The 24,297-nt window shown below is 41.1% G+C and overlaps 1 protein-coding gene across 1 annotated transcript in view; it reads left to right on the forward strand.

Moving 5' to 3' along the window:
- The first annotated feature begins 3,817 nt into the window (after positions 1 to 3,817).
- Positions 3,818 to 24,297, forward strand: part of LOC112397993 (zinc finger protein 211-like) — a 34,386-nt gene continuing 13,906 nt past the window's right edge. Inside the window, exons 1-2 of the mRNA XM_024742358.1 lie at positions 3,818 to 4,067; positions 20,309 to 20,399. The gene's annotated coding sequence lies outside the window, so the exon portion shown is untranslated. The remainder of the gene's footprint in view (positions 4,068 to 20,308; positions 20,400 to 24,297) is intronic.

The raw sequence follows: 24,297 nt of genomic DNA on the forward strand, positions 1-24,297 counted from the left end.
CAAGGCAGTCTTTAAAAGGAGGTAGCTTTAGGTCTACAAGGTTTTGAGAGAAGGAAGTATCAGAAAATATTGGGTGTAAAATGAGAAAGTAGCTTTACATTACATTAGTTCCAGATGTACAGCATAGTGATTCAGGGGGACTTCTGTTATTGCAAGAAACACAGTGACCTGGTCCACAGAAACTTCAATGGTGCAATGGAATATTCTTGAAAATGTATCAGAATCACCCGGAAGATTATTAAAACACAGATTCTAGAGCCTGACCCACAAAATGTCTGCTTCACTAGGTTGGGTTTTGAAATGAAAATGAGCGTTTCATGGTGAAGGTCCAGGGATCAGACTTGAAAACCAGGGTTCGTTGAAAAATTACGCTTCCTGGTTCCAGGATTCAATCCACCATAGAGGAAGTCTGCAGACGCCCAGAGGCGGAGCCAAGGTTTCTCACACATCCCCTGAGTGTCTTTGCAGTGAGCAAGTCTGGCTAATGGCCAACTTGGCTAAAGTCCTAGCCAGGCCCTCCACTGCCAAGAAGCCCTGTGAGGCTCCACCCACCAAAGCTATCTAGCCACGTGCTTATTCTGGCTAGAATTTATTCCCAAAATTCCCATATAGTTCTTCCTCATCTCCTTCACGTTTTTGCGCCGTGATTACTCAGCTCTGTAATCTGCATACCACACTCTATCCCTAAGTACATTTACCTTATGTTCTTTCCATTATGCCTCCTACACTGAACATACTATATGACTTAACATTTCTGCTTTCATGATTCCTGTGTCCTCCTGAATATAATATAACCCCTAGAAGGGCAGGAGTCTTTGTCGCTTTTGTATCCCAATGTCTCCCACGCATCTACAATAAGTTCTTGAAGCCAAATATTTACTCATTTATCATTTACCAGAACAGTGACTAAACAAGACACTTTGGCTTCAGCTTCCCTGTGTATTTTTGCAATTCCATGTACTCTCAATGTCCCCTTTAACTTTTCCTGAACGCTCATATTGCATAATGACTTCAAGCATGAAGAGGAATCACATTTTGGAGACAGTGTTCAGAGAGATTGTTCTAGTCACATGTTCAGCTTAATTGTACCTCTTCTCAGACATCACTGCTAAAACTTCTCTAAGATTTTCACCTTTTTACCATACACTGATACTTTCTCTGAGACGTTTCTGACACAATCTCTGAATCACTACATAGTCATTAATAGCTTTCTATAATTTGAATTTTATAACTTTTTCCCAGATAATATCAATTCCTCATGCAGAACAGTCTCTGTAATCACAGGGGAAATGATAACCACTTCCCAACAATGATACGAGATCATGGTTTAAGTTACCCCATTTATTTTGGGGTTCAGAACATCTTTTTCATACATGCTCTACCTGTGAACCCCCCCATTGTCCCATATCAATACAGCATATCTTTCATTGTTCTATTTTTGAGATTGATGTCAGATTCCCAAAAAGAAGTTAACTATCAAGCTATCCAAAAATTTACTAAATGAATAAAAATATTGCTTACTAAATTGGGCACAATAATTTACTATGCTGTTAGAAGTATTTTCTGAAGTGACTACAGAGATCCACCTGTGTACTCCTGCTTTGAGTAGCCCAGCATTCCTCTACTGTCTTTCTTGTCATGGACTATCTGGAGTGTTTTTTCTCTTCTCCTTGACCAAACATACAGAGACTGTTAAAACTGAGTCTAACACTTCATAGTGTATAGATTTAATTCCAACATGGTAATGTTTATTTTTCATTATTAATTTATTTTTATTGAAGTATAGTTGTTTTAAAATATTAGTTAGTTCCAGGTGTACAACATAGTGATTCAATATTTTTATAGGGATTCCCTGGGGCGCAGTGGTTAAGAATCCGCCTGCCAATGCAGGGGACGTGGGTTCAAGACCTGGTCCGGGAAGATCCCACATGTCGTGGAGCAACTAAGCTTGGGTGCAACAACTACTGAGCCTGCACGTTAGAGCCTGCGAGCCACAACTAATGAAGCCCGTGCGCCTAGAACCCGTGCTCTGTAATAAGAGAAGCCACTGCAATGAGAAGCCGGCGCACCGCAATGAAGAGTTGTCCCCACTCTCCGCAACTAGAGAAAGCCTTCACGCAGCAACAAAGACCCAATGCAGCCAAAAATAAATAATTAAAATTAAAAAGAAATATTTTTATAGATTATACTCCATTTAAAGTTATTAAAAACAGTGGCTATACTTCCCTGTGCTATACAATATATCCTCGTTGCTTATCTATTTTATACATAGTGAAACTGAGCAGGACCCTGTTGGGCCTTCCCTGGGGCAGACACCCCCAATCCCCATGTCTCCTGACTTTCCCCCCCACCCCTCCTCCAGTCTTGCTGCACAGCTTGTGGGATCTTAGTTCCCCCGACCAGGGATTGATTGGACCTGGGTCCTCAGCAGTGAGAGCGTGGAGTCCTAATCCCTTGACTGCCAAGGAATTCCCGACCTGACTCTTGTTAATAGAAAAGTTTTAGCCTCCTAAGCTTTTCCCAAATTCCAAAAAGCAAAATCAGAGAAGTGAGAAAATGCAGAAACAAAGGAAAGCAGTCAAGCAAGACAAAATAATAATAGTTTAGCCATAAAACAAAGCCAAGGACCTTTAGTTCCTCCTCAAGGGCTATAGATAATATCTTGAGCCATATCCTTGAATTGTTTTGCAGAAACTAAAACCACCACCAGGTGGAAGAAGTTAACTGTGTGCTGACAACCAGCACATAGACTCCAGACCAGTTGGAGCCAGAAAACTGATAATTGAGATTCCGAAAATATCACCATTACCTCATCATCAACCAGAGAATTGTGCACAAGCTGATCATACATCCTGCCACCCTCCCTCCTCACACTGTCTTTAAAAACCCTTCTTTGAAAGCCATTGGGGAGTTCAGGTCTTTTGAGCATGAGCTGCCTGTTCTCCTTGCTGGTGCCTGCAATAAGCCCTGTACTTTCCTTCACCACAACTGAGTGTCAATGGATTGGCTTTGCTATGCATCAGGTGAACAGCCCAAATTTGGTTTGGTAGCAATAGCAGTTTGTGTCTCTTAATCCCATACCCCTATTTTGCCCATCCCCCATGAAATGTTTATTAGCTTCTGCTACCAGTGGACACATTTTGTGTCTGAATGACTAGGAATGATATGTGCATTTGGATCTCTGTCCTGTGGGAGCTTCTGTAACAATATGTTTAGTCTCAGGGAGCATGATGAAGTTCACAGGGTCTGAACTAATACATCAACCTTGGCTGAACGTCTGCAGGCAACACAACATCCCCCAGAAACCCTGAGATCTACCCCTTAAGAATGGACAAGTCCCTGGGTCTTCCCTGGTGGCACAGTGGTTAAGAATCCACCTGCCAATGCAGGGACCATGGGCTCGATCCCTGGTCTGGGAAGATCCCACATGCTGCGGAGCTACTAAGCCCATGCACCACAACTATTGAACCTGCACTCTAGAGCCCGTGCTCGGCAGCAAGAGAAGCCACCGCAATGAGAAGCTCGCGCACCCAAAGGAAGACCCAAAGCAGCCAAAAATAAAAGTAAATAAATAAATTTATTTTTTTTAAAACAAGGACAAGCGCCTTCTAAGTCCTTTGGTCCGCTGACTCCATTTCCCAGAGCCCCGCAGGGGTCTAAGTCCACGCGCAGGTTACCCCAAGTGTGGGAACTACATTACCCAGAATGCTCTGCGTCGACCAGCCGCCTTGTTGAGCCAATGAAGGCTCAGAACAGAGGCGTTTCCGTAAGGGTTGCCTAGCGTGGGCCGGGACTTCCGGCGTCCTCCTCCGGGCGGTCATTTTGGCTGCTCGGGTGTGTTCATACGGACAGAAGTTCTGGAGCGTTTAGTGGGGCTGACGGGACAGGACCGAGAAAGTGACGGGGCAGTCGTTGTTCCCGCTGCACAAAGGCGAGTCTGAGGCTCGGCCGCGGCGCCGCCCGAGATGATCCGCACCAGGGCCGGTTTAAGAACCGCCGGCCCGCTCCTGGCCCCGCTCCGCCCACAGGCCTGGATGGCTGCGGCCGCTCGGAGGGACCCGCCTCAGGTAAACGCTCGTCCTCGGGCACTCACTCCACCAGACACTAAAGCCCCAAATGCTCTCGTCCATGCAGCCCAGGCCCCGGTGTCCAGGACGGTGAGGCGCTAGTATATGGACTCCTGTTTCTGACAGTGGTCAACACCTCAGCTTTCCTGTTTAATTTTACTATCGGGGGTGTGATTAGATATGGGAGAGGGTTACAGGCACAGGAACCGGCATGTACAAAGGCTTGGAGTTGCGATTGAGCCGTGAGGATTCGGAAAACCTGGGCTCCGTTGTGCCTGGCGAGGAACAAAGTTTGAGGCGGAGTCGCGCCTGGAATAGCAGGCTGAGGCCTCTGCCTATATTCTCAGAACTCTGATCGCTGCGGAAAATTTTAAACCAAGGGGGGACACAGACTACATTAGGATTTTAAAAGTTTCCCAAAGGCTGTTCAACGGAGGAACAGACTGAAGGAGGAGGATGAAGTATTAGGGCACCAGGAGGTTGGATCTTCGTTCAAGCACACAGAGCTAGTAAGGTGAGACACTGAGGCACGGAGGTTAGGTATCCAGCCCTAGTTCACCAGACTCAAGGGCCAGGCGTGGGCACACAGGGCCCTGAACCCACTGAAACCTGACATGGTTATATTCATTCATCTGTAATCTGTCTCTTAAAACATGGCTGTAGAAGCGCTTATGGGGCCTATACAGGCACGTGTAGAGTGTCCCAGTCCCTTACTGATCCCTACCCCCACCCATATATTCTCTGTATTGTGGTGTCGTGGTATTCGTTAAGGACCCAAGCTCAGGATCCCGAGTCTACGAAGGATTATATTGAGGTATTAACATTTCTGGCACCGAATGTAAACGGATGTGGAAAGGTTATCTCAATACCAGGATGTAAAAATGTTTAGAGGTAGAGCTGAGTTGAGATCATTAAGATAAGATCTCCTTTCCATCAGGTGGGAAGAAGGAGTAGGAAGACAAGATTCAGGACTGGAATGGCTGCCTAAGATGTTGAGTATCGGGCTTCCCTGGTGGAGCAGTGGTTGGGAATCTGCCTGCCAATGCAGGGGACATGGGTTCGAGCCCTGGTCTGGGAAGATCCCACATGCTGCGGTGCAACTAGGCCTGTGAGCCACAACTACTGAGCCTGCGCGTCTGGAGCCTGTGCTCTGCAACAGAAGAGGCCGCAACAGTGAGAGGCCCGCGCACCACGATGAAGAGTGGCCCCCGCTCGCCGTAACTGGAGAAAGCCCTCGCACAGAAACGAAGACCCAACACAGCCAAAAACAAATTAATTAATTTAAAAAAAAATAAAAGAAGTTGAGTATCTATTCTGGAGGTGATAGGAAGTTTGGATCAGAGGAGGGGAATGATCTTACCTAGGTTTTTTAAAAATAAATTTATTCATTTATTTATTTTTGGCTGCATTGGGTCTTCATTGCTACGTGCGGGCTTTCTCTGGCTGTGGCGAGCAGTGGTTACTCTTCATTGTGGTGTGCAGGCTTCTCATTGCGGTGGCTTCTCTTTGTTGCGGAGCATGGGGTCTAGGCACGTGGGCTCAGTAGTTGTGGCTCGTGGGCTCTAGAGCGCAGGCTCAGTAGTCGTGGCTCACGGGGTTTAGTTGCTCTGCAGCATGTGGGATCTTCCCGGACCAGGGCTCGAACCCATGTCCCCTGCATTGGCAGGGAGATTCTTAACCACTGCGCCACCGGGGAAGTCCCTTACCTAGGTCTTAACAGGCTGCATATAGCTGCATAGTGGAGAACAGATTGTGAGACTGAGGGAAGAGGAAGGAAAACCAGGGTGGAGGCTATTATATTGGGCCACTTGAGGGTTCATGGAACAGAGTGGTAGCTTAGAAGTGGCTGGATTCTGAATGTGTTTTTATTAAGGATTAACTAGATTTCTTAATGTGGAAGGAAAGTGTCTTGTTCTGCTTGGGTTGCTATAACAAAATACCGTAAGCTAGATGACATATAAACAGCAGGAGTTTATTTCACACAGTTTTGGAGGTTAGAAGTCCAAGATCAGGATGCCTTTATGGTCAGGTTCAGATGAGGGCCTGCTTCCTGGTTCATAGACACCATCTTCTCACTGTGTCCTTACATGGTGGAGAACAGAGAGAGGAGCAAGCTCTCTCGTGACATTTATAAGGGTGCTAATTCCATTCACGTGGGGCCTGCCTTCATGACCTCATCTAATCCTAATTTCCTCCCAAAGGCTCCGGCTCCTAATACCATGAGATTGGGAGGTTTTGTGTCAACTATGAATTTTGGGGGGACATAAACATTCAGTTTTATAATAGTGAGAGAGTGAAACAGAGGATTCAGAGATGAATCCAAGTGGGTTTTTTTCCCTGAAGTATTATATAATTGACTTCTATTAGTTTCAGTTGCACAGCATAGTAATTAGATATTTTTGTACATTACAAAATGATGACCATGATAAGTCTTGTTGCTGTCACCATTCAAAGTTATTACAATATTATTGACTATGTTCCCTACTCTGTACACTACATCCCTGTGACTTACTCATTTTGTACATGGAAGTTTGTTTTGCTGTTACCATGAGGTTTTGATATAGCAGTCTATATATATATATATATATTGTTTTAAGTTGCTGGTCTCTTAATGTCAAATGCATTTCCAATATCCTGCATTTGTACTTTCTGCTTCTCATGATTGCTGGTTTTGATATCATATTTGTGTGTGGATGATTTCCTACTTTGACTGTATGTTTACCTTTACCGGTGAGCTTTCCCATTTGTAATTTTCTTGTTTCTAGTCCTGGCCTTTTCTTCTAGAGAAGTTCCTTTAGCATTTGTTGTAAAACTGTGTTTGGTGGTGCTGAATTCTCTTAGCTTTTGCTTGTCTGTAAAGCTTTTGACTTCTCTGTTGAATCTGAACGAGAGGCTTGCTGGGTAGAATATTCTTGGTTGTAGGTTTTTCCCTTTTCTTGCCTGCAGAGTTTCTGCTTGAAAATCAGCTGATAACCTTATGTGGATTCCCTTGTATGTTATTTGTTGCTTTTCCCTTGCTGCTTTTTATTTTTTTGGCTGCAGCTTGCAGGATCTTAGTTCCCCGACCAGGGATTGAACCTGGGCCACAACCATGAAAGAGCTGAGTCCTAACCATTGGACCACCAGGGAATTCCCAAGTTCTGTATATTTTAGTGATGTATTTATGTTATATATGCTCTCAAAAGATGCTGAATTGTACATTAGAAAGAGTACATTTTGCAGTATGTACTACAGAAAATTAAGACAAAGGTCAGAGAGTTATTATTATTATTATTGTTTTAAATAGGGTTGTCATGAAAGGACTCTAATAAGACATTAGGCCGGTAACTTGAAAGGACTGTGCAGCAAGCCATGTGGCTATTTGAGAACAAAGAAATTCAGGCAGAGAGATCTGAAATTATAAAGCTCTCTGGTGTTTGCTTAGGTAACATCAAAGTAGTCCCATTTGGTTTTGTTAAAAAACAGAATTCAGCCAAGTAAATTTTAAAGATCTTACTGGCTTAATTCAGTAATTCATGAATTGGGCAGCATCCCATCTAACGAATAGAAAGGAACTCTGAAGAGCTATGAGAAAGTTATACTATAAAAGAGCTTATTGTTTGTGGTAAGGTTACCTTTCTTTAGGCGACAGCAGGCAGGGGTCTATCAGGCAGATTACCTCACTAGTGCTGACCAGGTTAATTCCAGATTGACTGATTTAAGATTCGGTTTCTAGGGGAGGCTGAAACTGTAATTAAGTTAGGTGTTAAGTCTTGGTTTGGTGAGTGAAGCTCAGTTCGAGTGACTCCATTTTGGACTAGTTTTCTCTTTTTTAAAACAATTAAAAAATTTTTTTATTTTTATTTTATTTTTAATATTTATTTGGTTGTGCTGGGTCTTAGTCATGGCAGGCAGCCTCCTTAGTTGTGGCTCACCAGCTCCTTAATTGTGGTATGTGGGCTCCTTAGTTGTGGCAGGTGGGCTCCCTAGTTGCAACTCAGGGGCTCCTTAGTTGCAGCCATGGGCTTCTTAGCTGCAGCATGTGGGCTCCTTAGTTGTGGCATGCAAACTCTTAATTGCAGCATGCATGTGGGATCTAGTTCCCTGACCAGGGATTGAACCCAGACCCCCTGCATTGGGAGCATGTAGTCTTAACCACTGTGCCACCAGGGAAGTCCCTTTAATTTTTATTTTATATTGGGGTATAGTTGATTAACAATGTTGTGTTAGTTTCAGTTGTACAGCAAAGTGGCTGAGTTATACATACACATGTATCCATTCTTTTTCAGATTCTTTTCCCATATAGATTATTATAGAATATTGAGTAGAGTTCCCTGTGCTATATAATAGGTCCTTGTTGGTTATCTATTTTAAATATAGTAGTGTGTATATGTTAATCCCAAACTCCTAATTTATCCCTCTCTCCCCGCCCCCACCTTTCCCCTTTGGTAACCGTAAGTTTGTTTTCAAAGTCTGTTTCTGTTTTGTAAATAAGTTCATTTGTATCATCTTTTTAGATTCCACATTTCAGTGATATTATATGATATTTGTCTTTCTCTGTCTGACTTCACTTAGTATGATAATCTCTGGGTCCATCCATGTTGCTGTAAATGGCATTATTTTGTTCTTTTTTATGGCTGAGTAATATTCCATTATATATTTACCACATTTTCTGTATCCATTCCTCTGTTGTGAACATTTAGGTTGCTTCCATGTCTTAGCTATTGTAAACAGTGCTGCAGTGAACATTGGGGTGACAGGAATTGAACCCTTGCCACAGCAGGAATCCTAACAACTAGGCTGCCAGGGAACTCCCCTGCATGTATCTTCTCAAATTATGGTTTTCTCCAGGTATATGTCCAGGAGTGGGTTTTTAAACAATTTTAAGGAGAATACATTTTGTGAAACAGAAGTAGTCTTCTCAAATTTACAATATTTTGATTTGACATCCATAATGCTAGGGCTTTGGGAGATCTTTCTTTTTTCTTTATACACAACCACACTTCAATTTTAGATGGATGCAGTATCATCTCCATGGTATATCATAAGCTGTTTGCAGCAGATGTCATAATTCCTATTTATATGTCTAACTGAAACTCTCCTTATACCACAACGACCAATTAGGGGAGTAGAATTGCATCCTACCCCAGTGACTGTTGGCAAAGTTTCACTTACTGCCTGGAGCATATGCTGGCTTAAAGAGAGAAGACTTTCAGAATCACCATCTCGGGTCTCAGACACATTCTCTGCTCTTTAGAGATGTCAGGTCCTGGGTTTGACCATCACTGTTCTAAGATTTCAGTGTTCCCATTGACTAAAAAGACTCCATATGGAGATTTCCTTTTTAGCCTTACCACCTTCACTTAGTTGGGGAACATTTGGAAAATCTAGGACATCTTCCCCTGAACTGTCTTAATAATTATAAATATTTCAGTACTTTCAGGGAAAAGAGCTCAGTCATTATAGATCTGTCATTTAAAACTTCCCAAACCCTGCTCACAGATTTCACTTGAACTCCTGTGCACATATGTTGTCCCCTGGACCAGCAGCCTTTTTCCATCTCCTGTTATTTTCCTCTCCAGATTGCAGTTCTTGGCTCAACATGTTTGTTAAACTTTTGGCAAGACCAGTACATCTTAATTGTTAGTTCATTAAGTTCCCCAGTATTACTCCCCTCTATCTTGATATTCCGCCCCTGCCCCCCTCAGAAAGAAAAAAGAAATCACCATTTGAAAACACTTTCTGCCTCCTAACCTAAAACAAATCATTTAACTCTAATGCCAGTTAGGGACCATGCCCCCATGTCTTAACTTCTCTGTGGACTGGTTCTTTATCAAATCTCATGACTGGTGACCTGTTTATTACTGCTCTCTCTCTCAGTCTCTTTTTAAACTAACATTATAAACACTTATACCTTTTAAAAATAGTTTCTTCTGGGACTTCACTGGTGACACAGTGGTTAAGACTCTGCTCCCAGTGCAGGGGCCCAGGTTCAATCCCTGGCCAGGGAGCTAGATCCCATAGATTTGCTCAGCTAATGCAATGTTCAGATCCTAACTTTAAATAAAAGTTGAGTAAAAGCAGAAAATTAAACCTCAAAATAAAATTTCAGAATTAACATTGAGCAATTAATTCTTAATAATAGAAGTGAAATAATTCACCCACATGCATGCCGCAACTAAGAGTTCGCATTGTCACAACTGGGGAGCCCGCCTGCTGCAACTAAGACCCAGCACAACCAAATGAACGAATGAATGAATGAGTAATTAAAAAAAATAAAAATCGTTTTTTCTCTCTTAGTGATCCAGTACATTTCCTGTTCTACTGTCTCTTTCACCTTTTACAACTGAACTTTTAAAGAGCTTTTTTTTTCTCTCTTCCGATTACCTCAGCTATGTAGCTCTACTCACTCAGGTTTGGTTTGTTAGCCTCACAGCTGCATCGTCATTAACAAACTCCTATGTCCAATGGTAACTTCTGAGATTTTGTTTAAATGTCCTCTCAGAAGCTTTTGCCACAATTGACATTTTTATTCTTAATTTGAATTTGTTGGGTCCTCTTTTTCTCCCATCCCTTTAATATGGGACTGCCCAAGAGCTCAGTCATGTCTAAATTCTCAATCTTCACTCACGTTCTATTGTGATTTCATACAGTGTCATGACTGTAAATAGCACTATAAGCCCCAAACTTGCAAGTGTACATGTCCATAACATACCTTACTTTGAAACTCCACAGTTATCTGTATAATAGACCTTTTCTTGGAATTCTAGTAGACATCACGAACTCAACATGTTAAAAAAAAATTTATCCTGAGCGTTTTTCCAATCCTTCCTGGTCATAGCTTTCCCTATCTCAGTTGGTGCCAATTCCGTTCTTCCATTTGCTGAGGCAGGCCAAAAATCTAGATATTATCCTTGATGCATTCTTTTTCTGACACTCCATATGCAGTCATAAGAAATCCTATTGGTTCTCTCAAAATTTATCCAGAGTTTGACTACTTTCCATAACCACTTCTGCTACCAGCCTGGTCAGAGCTAACATCCTTTCTTACCTGGATTTCTTCAATAGTAGTCTCTATGCTCCCACCCTTATTCTTCTGCAGTCTTTTCTCAGCTTACCAGACAACACGGCCTTTCAGTGGATGAGATAGAAAATGTCAGTCTTTTGGTCAAAATTCTGTAATGACTACCATTTTCCTAAGAGAAAATTCAAAATCCTTACCAGGACCCTTTGGAGCTTCATGTTCCTTTCTGACCTCTCTCTCTGTTTTGTTTGTTTATTTGTTTATGTTGTTCTTGTTGTTTTGGCTGCACCGCACTGCTTGTGAGATCTCAGTTCCCTGACCAGGGATTGAACCCAGGCCCCCTGAAGTGGAAGTGTGGAGTCCTACCCACTGGACAACCAGGGATTTCCCACTGACCTCCTCTCTTAAACTTTCTGCCTCACTCAACTGATTTCATGTACATGGGCACCTGAGTTTGCCTGGGACATGACATGACCCTGGCTGTTTCTTTTGCTTGGATCATATGCCCAAAATATTCACATGGATTATTCCTTCACCTCTTCAAGTGTTGTCTGAAATATCCAACTGTCAATAAGATCTTCCCTTACTAACATTTAATATTGCATCCCTTCCACTAATTGGGCTCCTTTTTTCTGCTAAGGTACCTTTATCTTATTACATATTGTATATTTTATTTTTTTTAAGTACCTTTTTAAAAATATATTTAATTTAGTTTGGCTGTGCTGGGTCTTAGTTGCGGCATACAGGATATTTGTTGAGGCATGCAGACTTCTTAGTTGTGGCATGCAGACTCTTAGTTGCACGCGCAGACAGGATCTAGTTCCCCGACCAGGGATCAAACCCGAGCCCCCTGCATTGGGAGCATGGAGTCTTACCCACTGCACCACCATGGAAGTCCCTGTTTATTTTAATTATTATCAAATGTCCACCTTTCTTAGCTATCTTGGTTCTCTAATTATGAGTCTAATTTCCTGACATAGCTCACCTACTGAGAATAATTTGACATAATTTAGGTGCTTAACACATATTTATTGAGGCAGCGAATATGGGTTTGACCCCCTTCTTCATATTCAATTCTAAGACTCTGGCAGGTTTTACTTAAATGGTTTTTTCTTTTCCTCTCCCTTCCAGACTATAATTTTGCAAGGTTTTCCAAAATGAAAACTGAATAATATTTAGGGGAAAAACTCCTCAGATTGGCCTTAAACAGAGCCAGACCTTTTGCACAGATTTCTTCTCTCACTACTCAGACCTCACCTGTCATTTTCACCTGATCTTTTCAGGCATGTCATATTTGGTGGTACACAGCATTATGTCTTATTTCAGAACAATTTGCACATGCTTCTAATATTTAACCATGATAATACTTTTTGAAAACCTGTAATTTTGGAAGGAACAAAAGTTATACATGAGGTGCCATACTGCATTTTTATCCATGAATGATATCAGATATTGAGACAGTTTTGGTATATTGGAAGTCCGTAAGCTTCTCCTAATAATAGATATATATTTGCCTGCAAGGTGTTTTAATTGAAACTCTATTAAAAGTTGTTATTTTTGATGTCTGAACTTTTAAAAAAATTTTATTTTATATTAGAATATAGTTGATTAACAATGTTGTGTTAGTTTCAGGTATACAGCAAAGTGATTCAGTAATACATATACATGTATCCATTCTTTTTCAAATTCTTTTCCCATTTAGGTTGTTACAGAATATTGAGCAGAGTTCTCTGTGCTATATAGTAGATCCTTGTTGGTTATCTATTTTAAATATAGTAGTGTGTATATGTCAATCCCAAACACCCAGTTTATCACCACCACCACCACCACCCTGGCCACCTTTCCCCTTTAGTAACCATAAGTTAGTTTTCTTAATAGGTGAGTCTGTTTTCTATTTTGTAAGTAAGTTCATTTGTATCTTTTTTTTTTAGATTCTGCATATGAGTGATATCCTATGATATTTGTCTTTCTCTCTCTAACTTCACTTAGTATGGTAATCTCCAGGTCCATCTGCGTTCTGAAATGGCATTGTTTCATTCTTTTTAATGGCTGAGTAGTATTCTATTGTATATATGTACCACATCTTCTTTATCCATTCCTCTATCAATGGGCATTTAGGTTGCTTCCATGTCTTGGCTGTTGTAAACAGTGCTGCAATGAACATTGGGGTGCATGTATCCTTTCAAACCATGCTTTTCTTCAAATATATGCCCAGGAGTGGAATTGCTGGATCATATGATAACTCTATTTTTAGTTTTTTAAGGAACCGCCATACTGTTCTCCATAGTGGCTGTACCATTCTATTGGGTTGGCCAAAAATTTCATTCCGGTTTTACAGAAAAACCCTAATGAACTTTTTGGCCAACTCAATACATTCCCACCAACAGTGTAGGAGGGTTCAATAACAGTCTGAGTTTGATGACCTGGTGGTAATAGAAGTGAAAACTTGGTGAGAACTGTGAAATAACCCACAGAGTTAGGTCTTCTCTTCTCTACTTTACACCTCTGCCAGCATGGCTGACTAAGGTCAGCCTCTCCTGAGGTTGAAGGGATTCAGTATTTTTAATTTTGCTAAGGAAAAATGATGAGAAAGAATAATATTATTATAATCCAATGTGATATTATCTGAACATGAGAGGTTTTGAGATATGTTATACTCCAGAATAAACGGAAAACATAGCAAATGGAAAACAAACTCAACATGACTAATTGTTAATATAAAACTTTTTAAAATAATAGTACAGAATATTAAAAAATCCTAGAAAAGTGAGGAGGGTAATAGGAAAAAAACCCACAAGAACTAATCAAACAGCTACAAATGGACTGACTCACAGCTGAAATCATTTCGTCTATAATCCTGCTCCATCTCCCTCCAGCAACTGTTTATGCTAAGACAAACTCCAGAAGTCGTATCACTACATCCCTAAATACTTAAGTAAGGGAATTCCCTGGCAGTCCAATGGTTAGGACCCCACACTTTCTCTGCGGAGGGTGTGGGTTCAATCCCTGGTCAGGGAGCTAAGATCCCGCAAAACATGTGGTGTGGCCCCCCAAAAAAGAAAAAAAAACCCTTAAGTATGTGTATCTAACAGACAAGAACTTTTTTTGTTTAACTTAATTGTAGTATTTTATCATATGTAACTATAAACAATAATATTTCCATATTATCCAGTACCAAACAGTATTCAAATATTCCTAAATGTTTATATTTTGACAGGTTCGTTTAAAGAAACATGAAATCATTTCTTATCTGTTATTATATTTTACATCTCTTGATTTTATAATCTTCTATGGATAACTCCCTTTTTTTTTTTTTTTAACTCCCTTTTTTAAATTATTTATTTATTTATTTTTGGCTGCGTTGGGTCTTCGTTGCTGTGCGCAGGCTTTCTTTTTAGTTGAGGCGAGCAGGGGATATTCTTTGTTGCTCTGTGCAGGCCTCTCATTAAGGTGGCTTCTCTTGTTGCGGAGCACAGGCTCTAGGTGCACGGGCTTCAGTAATTGTGGCACATGGGCTCAGTAGTTGGGGTTCGTGGGCTCTAGATCGCAGGCTCAGTAGTTGTGGCACACCGGGCTTAGTTGCTCCACGGCATGTGGGATCTTCCCAGGCCAGGGCTCAAACCCATGTCCCCTGAATTGGCAGGCAGATTCTTAACCACTGCACTACCAGGGAAGCCCAATAACTCCCTTTTATACATTAATTTTTTTTTGTTTGAAAGAGATCATAATCCATGTAGAATTTTCTGATACTCTGATTTGGCTTACTGCATTCTCATGATGTCTTTTAATGTGACCTCCCATGCTTAATATTTCCTGCAAAAAGGTAGTTATTTTAGAGATGAGATCAGATTCAGAATTATTCATTTTTCTCTTTTGTAGGATTATGATCAATGTAGTCAGTGTGTCAACTGCACCTGAGTCATTCTGTAATCTAAGAGCTTTAGCAGCCATTGATAATTATTGCCTGTACCATCAATGTAGGTCATGGTTCTACCCTCCCTTTTCCTGTATTAGGTGGAACATGTTTTTTACAGACAAGAAATGTATTGGAGGAGAAGTTCAGATAGAAAAAAAAATATGCAAAAATATCTGGATTCGGGCTTCCCTGGTGGTGCAGTGGTTGAGAGTCTGCCTGCCAATGCAGGGGACACGGGTTCATGCCTTGGTCCGGGAAGATCCCACATGTCGCGGAGCGGCTAGGCCCATGAGCCATGGCCGCTGGGCCTGCGCGTCCAGAGCCTGTGCTCCTCAACGGGAGAGGCCACAACAGTGAGAGGCCCACGTACCACAAAAAAACAAACAAACAAACAAAAAACTGGATTCTTTTTATCTCTCCTTTCTCAGTGTGATGATTTGATCCTTTGCCATTCTCCAAATTGAGGGGTTTTTTTTTTTAGTAGTAGTAAGCGTAAAGGATTTTTACAAATTTATTCTTTAATCCATTGTAGATACAGTTGACCCTTAAACTGTGGGGGTTAGGGGTGTCGACCAACTACACAGTCAAAAATTTGAGTGTAACTTTTGATTCTTCCAAAACATAATTACTAATTGCCTACTCTTGACCAACACATATTTTCTATGTTATATGTATTTTATACTTAAGGGTAGAGAAAAGAAAATTGAGACAATCATAAGGAAAATAAAATACATTTACAGTATTGTACTGTATTTATGGATGGCCAACAGGCATGTGAAAAGATGCTCAACATTGTTAATCATCAGAGAAATGCAAATCAAAACCATAATGAGATAACCCTTCACACCTGTCAGAATGGCTATCATCAAAAAGACCACAGGATTTCCCTGGTGGCGCAGTGGTTAAGAATCTGCCTGCCAGTGCAAGGGACACAGCTTCCAGCCCTGGTCTGGGAAGATTCCACATGCTGCGGAGCAGCTAAGCCGTGCACCACAACTACTGAGCCTGCACTCTAGAGCCCGTGAGCCACAACTATGGAGCCCATGTACCACAGCTACTGAAGCCCGAGCGCCTAGAGCCTGTGCTACACAACAAAGAGAAGCCACCAATGAGAAGCCCGCACACCTCAACGAAGAGTAGCCCCAGTTCGCTGCAATTAGAGAAAGCTCATGTGCAGCAAGAAAACCCAATGCAGCCAAAAATAAAAATAAATAAAAAATTTAAAAAAGACCACAAATAGCAAGGATGTGGAGAAAAGAGAACCCTCCTATGCTGTTAGCGGGAGTGTAAATTGGTGCAGCCACTGTGGAAGAGAATATGGAGGTTCCTCAAAAGAACTAAAACTAGAACTACCATATGATCCAGCAATGCCACCCCTGGCTATTTATCCAAACAAACAAAAAAACCTCACTAATTTGAAAAGATACATGTACCCCAGTGTTCACAGCAGCATTTTTTACAGTAGCCAAGATATAGAAGCAACTTAAGTGTCCATCAAAAATGACTAGATAAAGAAGATGTGGGATATATAAATGTATATATCTTTGATATATGTATTATATATATTATGTGTATATATTTAATAGAATAGAATACTACCCAGCCCTAAAAAGAATGGAGTTTTTCATATGCAACAACATGAATGGACTTGGAGTGTATTATACTTAGTGAAATAATTCAAAGAGAAAGGTAAATACTGTATGATATCACTTATATGTGGAATTTAAAAAAGAAGACAAACTGGTGAAGATAACAAAAAAGAAACAGGGACTTCTCTCGTGGTCCAGTGGTTAAGAACCCGCCTTCCAATGCAGGGGACTCAAGTTTGATCCCTGGTTGGGGAACTAAGATCCCACATGCCACGGGGCAACTAAGCCTGCTCATTGCAACTACTGAGCACTTGAGCCCACTTGCCGCAACTGCTGAGGTCTCAAGCCACAACTAGGACTTGATGCAGCCAAAAATTAAATGACTAAAAATGTGTTTAAAAGACTCACAGATATAGAGTACAAACTAGTGGTTACTAGCGAGGAGAGCGAAGGGGAGGGGCAAGATAGAAGTAGGGGATTTAGACGTACAAACTACTACGTATAAAATAGGCTACAAGGATATATTGTACATAAGGAATATAGGCAATATTTTATAACTGTAAATGGAGTATAACCTTTAAAAAGGGTGAATCACTATGTTGTACACCTGAAGCTTATTGTAAATCAGCTCTACCTTAATTAAAAAATAAGATAATGTGAAAAAGAAATTTATATTTATAGGTATAATAATTCATGTGTTAATAATAAAGCAGCAGTATGATTGCTTCATGATAGCCTAGCCTGTACACTAATGAATGAATGATCATAATATTTTTATGGTATACAGTATTACAGTTCTATTCATACGAGTTACCTGTGATGACAGGTTGATACGCAGTTTCTCCAATTAAGAGAAAAGGAGAGAGATACTATATAATAATATAATTCTTTGAAAGCAAAGTTATAAAACAGTAAAAAAACTAACACATTATTAATTTTATATTAAATATTACCTTATTCCTATGTAAGGATGGGCTATCCACTTCAATACAAGTCTTTTTTTTTTTTTTTTTTTTTTTTTGGCTGCCCCACGCATCATGTGGGATCTTAGTTCCCTGACCAGGGATCGAACCCATGCCCCCTGCAGTGGAAGCGTGGAGTCCTAACCCCTGGACCGCCAGGGGATACCTCAATACAAGTCTTGAACACAGTTTCTACATGATGAATACTTAGGCAATGATGATGATGACGCAAAAATTCTCATACAGTTCTTACCATACAGTTATTAGATTTTCACACAAAGACACACACACATACACAACAGATAAGTTTATTAACTGTAAGTCATGATGATTATTTACTGTTCACTAAGTGGAAGTGGATCATCATAAAGGTCTTCATCCTTGGTGTCTTCATGTTGAGTAGGCTGAGGAGGGGGAGGAAGAGTAGGGATAGGTCTTGCCGTCTCAGGGTGGCAGAGGCGATAGAGGTGGAGGAGGTGGAAGGGGAGGCCGGAGAGGCAGGCACTCTTGGTCGAACTTCACAGAAATACATAATTTCTGTCTGACTTCTTTACTTTTTCATTTCTTTAAAAATGTTTCTGTATGGTACCAATCCTTCTTCCACTGTCTGCCTTAGTTTCAGTGTCTGTATCATACAAGGGTCCATGTTGTAAAAGAAGTCAAAAGCAGTCTTGAATAGTCAGAACCCTTCTGCTAGATTGTCTAATGTCAATTTATTTTCAGGCCCTGATGCTTCTACATCATCTTCCTCGTCATCTGGCACTGGTTCGGAAGTACTCGTCTCCATCAGGTCGTCTTCGTGAATTCCTCTGGTGTGGTGTTCAGTTAGCTCTTGAATTTCTCCAAGATCCATATATTGAAACCCTTCACCTTCACACCCTTTTTTTTTGGTCAGATCCACAATATCTTTCATGATTTCCTTGATTGGCTTTGTTTTATTTATTTTAACTTACTTATTATTTTTATTTTATTTCTGGGTGTGTTGGGTCTTCATGGCTGCATGCGGGCTTTCTCTAGTTGCAGCGAGTGGGGGTTACTCTTCGTTGCGGTGCGCGGGCTTCTCATTGCGGTGGCTTCTCGTTGCAGAGCATGGGCTCTAGACACATGGACTTCAGTTGTTGCAGCACGCGGGCTCAGTAGTTGTGGCGTACAGACTTAGTTGCTTTGCGGCATGTGGGATCTTCCTGGACCAGGGCTCGAACCTGTGTCCCCTGCATTGGCAGGCAGATTCTTAACCACTGCGCGACCAGGGAAGCCCAATTGGCTTTGTTTTAAATCCTGTGAAGTCATCTGGACACAGTTTTCTCCAGTATGAATTTATTGTTTCAAGCTTTATGGCTTTCACAGCTTTTTCTATAGCAACAATAGCATCTTCAATGGTGTAAACCTTCCCAACGTCCATGATGATTTCTTTATCAGGATTCTCTTCCATAGCATTGATAATCTTTCCATAGAGTACTGTATGTAATGAGGCTTACAGGTTGTTATGATCCTCTGATCTAGAGGCTGAATTAGAGGCATGTGTTTGGGGGCAAGTAGACCACTTTAAGGCCTTTGGTGTTGAACTCATTGGTTTCTGTGTGACCAGGGGCATTGTCCAATTTAAAAGAACTCTGGGGCTTCCCTGATTATGAGGATGCAGCATGATTTATTCAGTCTCCCATTGATAGATACTACGTTGATTAATCTTTGTTATTATAAAACAATCGATACTAAATAGGTTTGTTATTACAAAAGACTTGCTCTTTTTTTTTTTTTTTTAATTTATTTATTTATTTATTGGCTGCATTGGGTCTCCGTTGCTGTGCACGGGCTTTCCCTAGTTGCAGTGAGTGGGGGCTACTCTTTGTTGCGGTGCGCAGGCTTCTCATTGCAGTGGCTTCTCTTGTTGTGGAGCACGGCCTCTAGACGTGCAGGCTTCAGTAGTTGTGGCTCGCGGGCACTAGAGCACAGGCTCAGTAGTTGTGGCACACAGGCTTAGTTGCTCTGCGGCATGTGGGATCTTCCCGGACCAGGGCTCAAACCCGTGTCCCCTGCATTGGCAGGCGGATTCTCAATCACTGCGCCACCAGGGAAGTCCCAAGACTTGCTCTTCTTGTTAAATTAAAACAATTTGCTATGTGAGCAAATCAATTTTCTGGTAGATTCAAATAAAATCAGTCTCTAACATACTTTCTAAATTGATGGAGTAGTTTCTACTAACATTACTTTGCATATTTTCTTCATTCAGACTGGGTGGGGATCCTTGGAAATTCCTCACTCTTTATACCTTTGTAACTCAAATTGGGGCATGGGTTGAGACCTCTGTGGGTCAGTTGGTCTTTGCTAGCAAGTTGGTTCTTTCTCTAAAGGGATCATCTACCAATGGCATGTTTTGGATTGAATTATGCTGGAAGTCAACGTGTCTTCTGTTTACACAGAAAGGGCATGGAGTTTTCCCCCAGCATGACTTGCTTCCTGAGTAGTTTCTAGGCCATTAACCTTTGTCTCAGTACCTCTTTGGGGATCAAATTCTTAGCTTCATCCACTGAGTACATTGGCTTCTCCTATTTCCTCGACTGTATCCTGAAACTCCTGGTATATATTAACATTCCTGTGAGAGTAGCGAGGAGCAGAAACAGAAGTATGGGGGCAGGGGGAAACATATGCATATCTTCCTGGGATATTCCAGATAGATTGAGAGGAGATATCGTCTGTATCTGTGATATTGATGTAATGTGTTTGAGCCTTGCGGTCTGGGCTAATGACTCTATTGTCTTTGTTCTTTACAGATACAAGCAGTAAGTCCAATACATTCTCAGCAATAGACCTTCTTCTGGACCTTCCTATGAAGCCAGAACCACATGCACCATCCTGATCCTGGTGAGCGTGTTTGGCTTTTTTACTTATTCACATCTATTTTGTCCTTTTAGATGGCCCTAGTTGTAAACCCAAGCTGTTGGCTGATGAAAACGTTTCTTCACTTGCGTCTTTGTTTCTCAACTTTTTGTCCCTTTGTGCTGGTTAGCAGTGACAACCCTGTCTCTAAGTTCTGTTTGTGTGCTGGGTAAGGCAAACACCTTTTTTCCAAATACAGCCTCTGGGCTCTAAGTTCCCTCCAGGACATTCAATCGTGTATTTAATAAATTTTTCTTTTTATGTTTATAGTCTTATAAACTGTGTCAGTTAATCTGTTGGGAATTTTGCATCCACTATTGAATAATAATTGAAATAACTCATAGTAGTTGTAGAATACAAAAGAAACTGTCGAGGAAAGGGGAACCCTTCCAAGGCCAAAGAGTGGGCTCTTGTCTTACACTAGGAAGTGAATTGTGCGAGGAGACACCTGTGCTGACAAAGCAAGAGACTTTATTGGGAATTGACGCCTGGGCCGAGAGCGGCAGGGTGAGGGAGCCCAGGAAGAACTGCTCTGCCACGTGGCTCACAGTCTCAGGTTTTATGGTGACGGGGTTAGCTTCCAGGTTGTCTCTGGCCAGTCATCTCGCTTGGCCCATAGTCTGACTTAGGGTCCTTCCTCGTGGCTCACACCTCTCTCAGCCAAGATGGATCTAGTGAGAAGGGCTCTGGGAGGTTGGTCGACTCCTCCCTCTTTTGGCCCCTCCCAAAAGAGGGAGGAGTCGACCAACCTCCCAGAGCCCGGTTAGTTTTCTGGTTAGCTTTCTGCTGCCGCACCTTGTTCCTTATCAAAACCTCCTGTTGTGAGACAGCTCAGGCAAGCGGGCCTGGCCAAGGCAGGTGGTTTTGGTCACCGGTTCCCTAACGAAACTATCGTGTAAATAGTTATTCAAAGATGTTACTCTAAAGTAACGTATGGCTTTTTCAGGTTTTGGGAGTTTGATGGTAGAAATCCCATGCTGATTTGAATTTTTTTTTTTAAATAACCCCAGTTCTTTAATTATTAAGGGAAGGGCTCTGAATCTACTCCTTTATCTTTTTTTTTTAATTGTAGTATAATTAGTTTACAATGTTGTGTTTCTACTGTACAAGTGAGTCAGCTCTATGTATACATATATCCCCTCCCTCCCTCCCTCCTAAGTCCCGCCCATATAGGTCATCACAGAGCACCGAGCTGAGCTCCCTGTGCTATATGAGCTCCCTGTGCTATACCGCTGGTTCCCACTAGCTATCTGTTTTACACATGGTAGTGTATTCATGTCAAACCTAATCTCTCCCAGTTCATCCCACCGTCCCCTTCCCCTTCTGTGTTCACACACCCATTGTCTATATCTGCATCTCTATTTGTGCCCTAGAATTATGTTCATCTGTACCATTTTTTTAGAATTGCACATACATGCATTGATATACAATATTTGTTTTTCTCTTTCTGATTTCACTCTGTATGACAGATTCTAGGTCCATCCACATCTGTACAAATGACCCAATTTCATTCCTTGTTATGGCTGAGTAATATTCCATTATATATATATATATGTGTGTGTGTGTGTGTACCACATCTTCTTTATCCATTCATGGATAAAATGTCAGTGGACACTTAGATTGTTTACATGTCCTGGCTATTGTAAATAGTGCTGCAATGAACATTGGGGTACATGATTCGTTTTGAATTATGGTTTTCTCAGGGTATATGCCCAGTAGTGGGATTGCTGTGTCATATGGTAGTTGTAGTTTTAGTTGTTGTTTTTTTGTGTGTGTGGTATGCGGGCCTCTCACTGTTGTGGCCTCTTCTGCTGCAGAGCACAGGCTCCGGATGTGCAGGCTCAGCAGCCATGGCTCACGGGCCCAGCCACTCCGTGGCACGTGGGATCTTCCTGGACTGGGGCACGAACCCGTGTCCCCTGCATCGGCAGGCAGACTCTCAACCACTGTGCCACCAGGGAAGCCCGTAGTTTTAGTATTTTAAGGGACCTCCATACTCTTCTCCATATAGTGTAGGAGGGTTCCCTTTTCTCCACACCCTCTCTAGCATTTATTGTTTGTAGATTTTTTGATGATGGCCATTCTGACCACTATGAGGTGATACCTCATCATAGTTTTGACTTGCATTTCTCTAATAATTAGTGATGTTGAGCATCTTTTCATGTATTTGTTGGCCATCTTTGTTTTCTTCGGAGAAATGTCTATTTAGGTCTTCCACCGATTTTTTGATTGGGTTTTTTTTTATATTGAGCTGCTTGAGCTGTTTGTATATTTGGAAGATTAATCCTTTGTCAGTTGCTTCATTTGAAAATATTTTCTCCCATTCTGAAGGTTGTCTTTTTGTCTTGTTTATGGTTTCCTTTGCTGTGTAAAAGGTTTTAAGTTTCATTAGGTCCCATTTATTTATTTTTGTTTTTATTCTCAATACTCTAGGAGGTGGGTCAAACATTTAGGTCTTTAATCCATTTTGAGTTTATTTTTGTGTATGGTGTTGGGGAGTGTTCTAATTTCATTATTTTACATGTAGCTGTCCAATTTTCCCAGCAACTCTTATTGAAGAGGCCATCTTTGCTCCATTGTATATTCTGGCCTCCTTTGTCATAGATTAGGTGACCATAGGTGTGTAGGTATATCTCTGAGCTTTCTATCCTGTTCCATTGATGTATATTTCTGTTTTTGTGCCAGTACCATACTGCCTTGATTACCGTAGTAGCCCTGTAGTGTAGCCTGAGGTCAGGGAGTCTGATTCATTTTTTGTTCTAATTCTGTGAAAAATGCCATTGGTAATTTGATAGGCGTTGCGTTGAATCTGTAGATTGTTTTGGCTAGTATAGTCATTTTTACAATATTGATTCTTCCAATCCAAGAACATGGTATATCTCCCCATCTGTTTGTGTCATCTTTAATTTCTTTCATCAGTGCCTTATAGTTTTCTGAGTACAGGTCTTTTACCTCCTTAGGTAGGTTTATTCCTAGGTCTTTTATTCTTTTCGTTGCAATGGTAAATGGGAGTGTTTCCAAAATTTCTATTTCTGTGCATTAATTTTGCATCCTGCTACTTTACCAGATTCATCGATTAGCTCTAGTAGTTTTCTGGCATCTTTAGGATTCTCTATGTACAGTATCATGTCATCTGCAAACAGTGACAGTTTTACTTCTGCTTTTCCAATTTGTATTCCTTTTATTTCTTTTTCTTCTCTGATTTCTGTGGCTAGGACTTCCAAAACTATGTTGAATAATAGTGGCAAGAGTGGACATCCTTGTCTTGTTCCTGATCTTAGAGGAAATGCTTTCAGTTTTTCACCATTGAGAATGATGTTTGCTGTGGGTTTGTCATATATGATTGTTATTATGTTGAGGTAGGTTTCTTCTATGCCCATTTTCTGGAGAGTTTTTATCATAAATGAGTTTTGAATTTTGTCAAAAGCTTTTTTTGCATCTATTGAGATGATCATATGGTTTTTATTCTTTAATTTGTTAATATGGTGTATCACATTGATTGATTTGTGTATATTGAAGAATCCTTGCATCCCTGGGATAAATTCCACTTGATCATGGTTTATGATCCTTTTAATGTGTTGTTGGGTTCTGTTTACTAGTATTTTGTTTACGATTTTTGCATCACTGTTCATCAGTGATATTGGTCTGTAATTTTCTTTTTTTGTGATACCTTTGTCTGGTTTTGGTATCAGGGTGATGGTGGCCTCGTAGAATGAGCTTGGGGAAGAGTTTGAAAAGGATAGGTGTTAACTCTTCTCTAAATGTTTGTTGGAATTCACCTGTGCAGCCACCTGGTCCTGGACTTTTGTTTGTTGGAAGATTTTTAATTACAGTTTCAATTTCATTACTTGTGATTGGTCTGTTTATATTTTCTAATTCTTCG

Source organism: Neophocaena asiaeorientalis, unplaced genomic scaffold, assembly GCF_003031525.2.
Source record: "Neophocaena asiaeorientalis asiaeorientalis breed wild unplaced genomic scaffold, Neophocaena_asiaeorientalis_V1.1 scaffold582, whole genome shotgun sequence".
Classification (NCBI taxonomy): domain Eukaryota; kingdom Metazoa; phylum Chordata; class Mammalia; order Artiodactyla; family Phocoenidae; genus Neophocaena; species Neophocaena asiaeorientalis.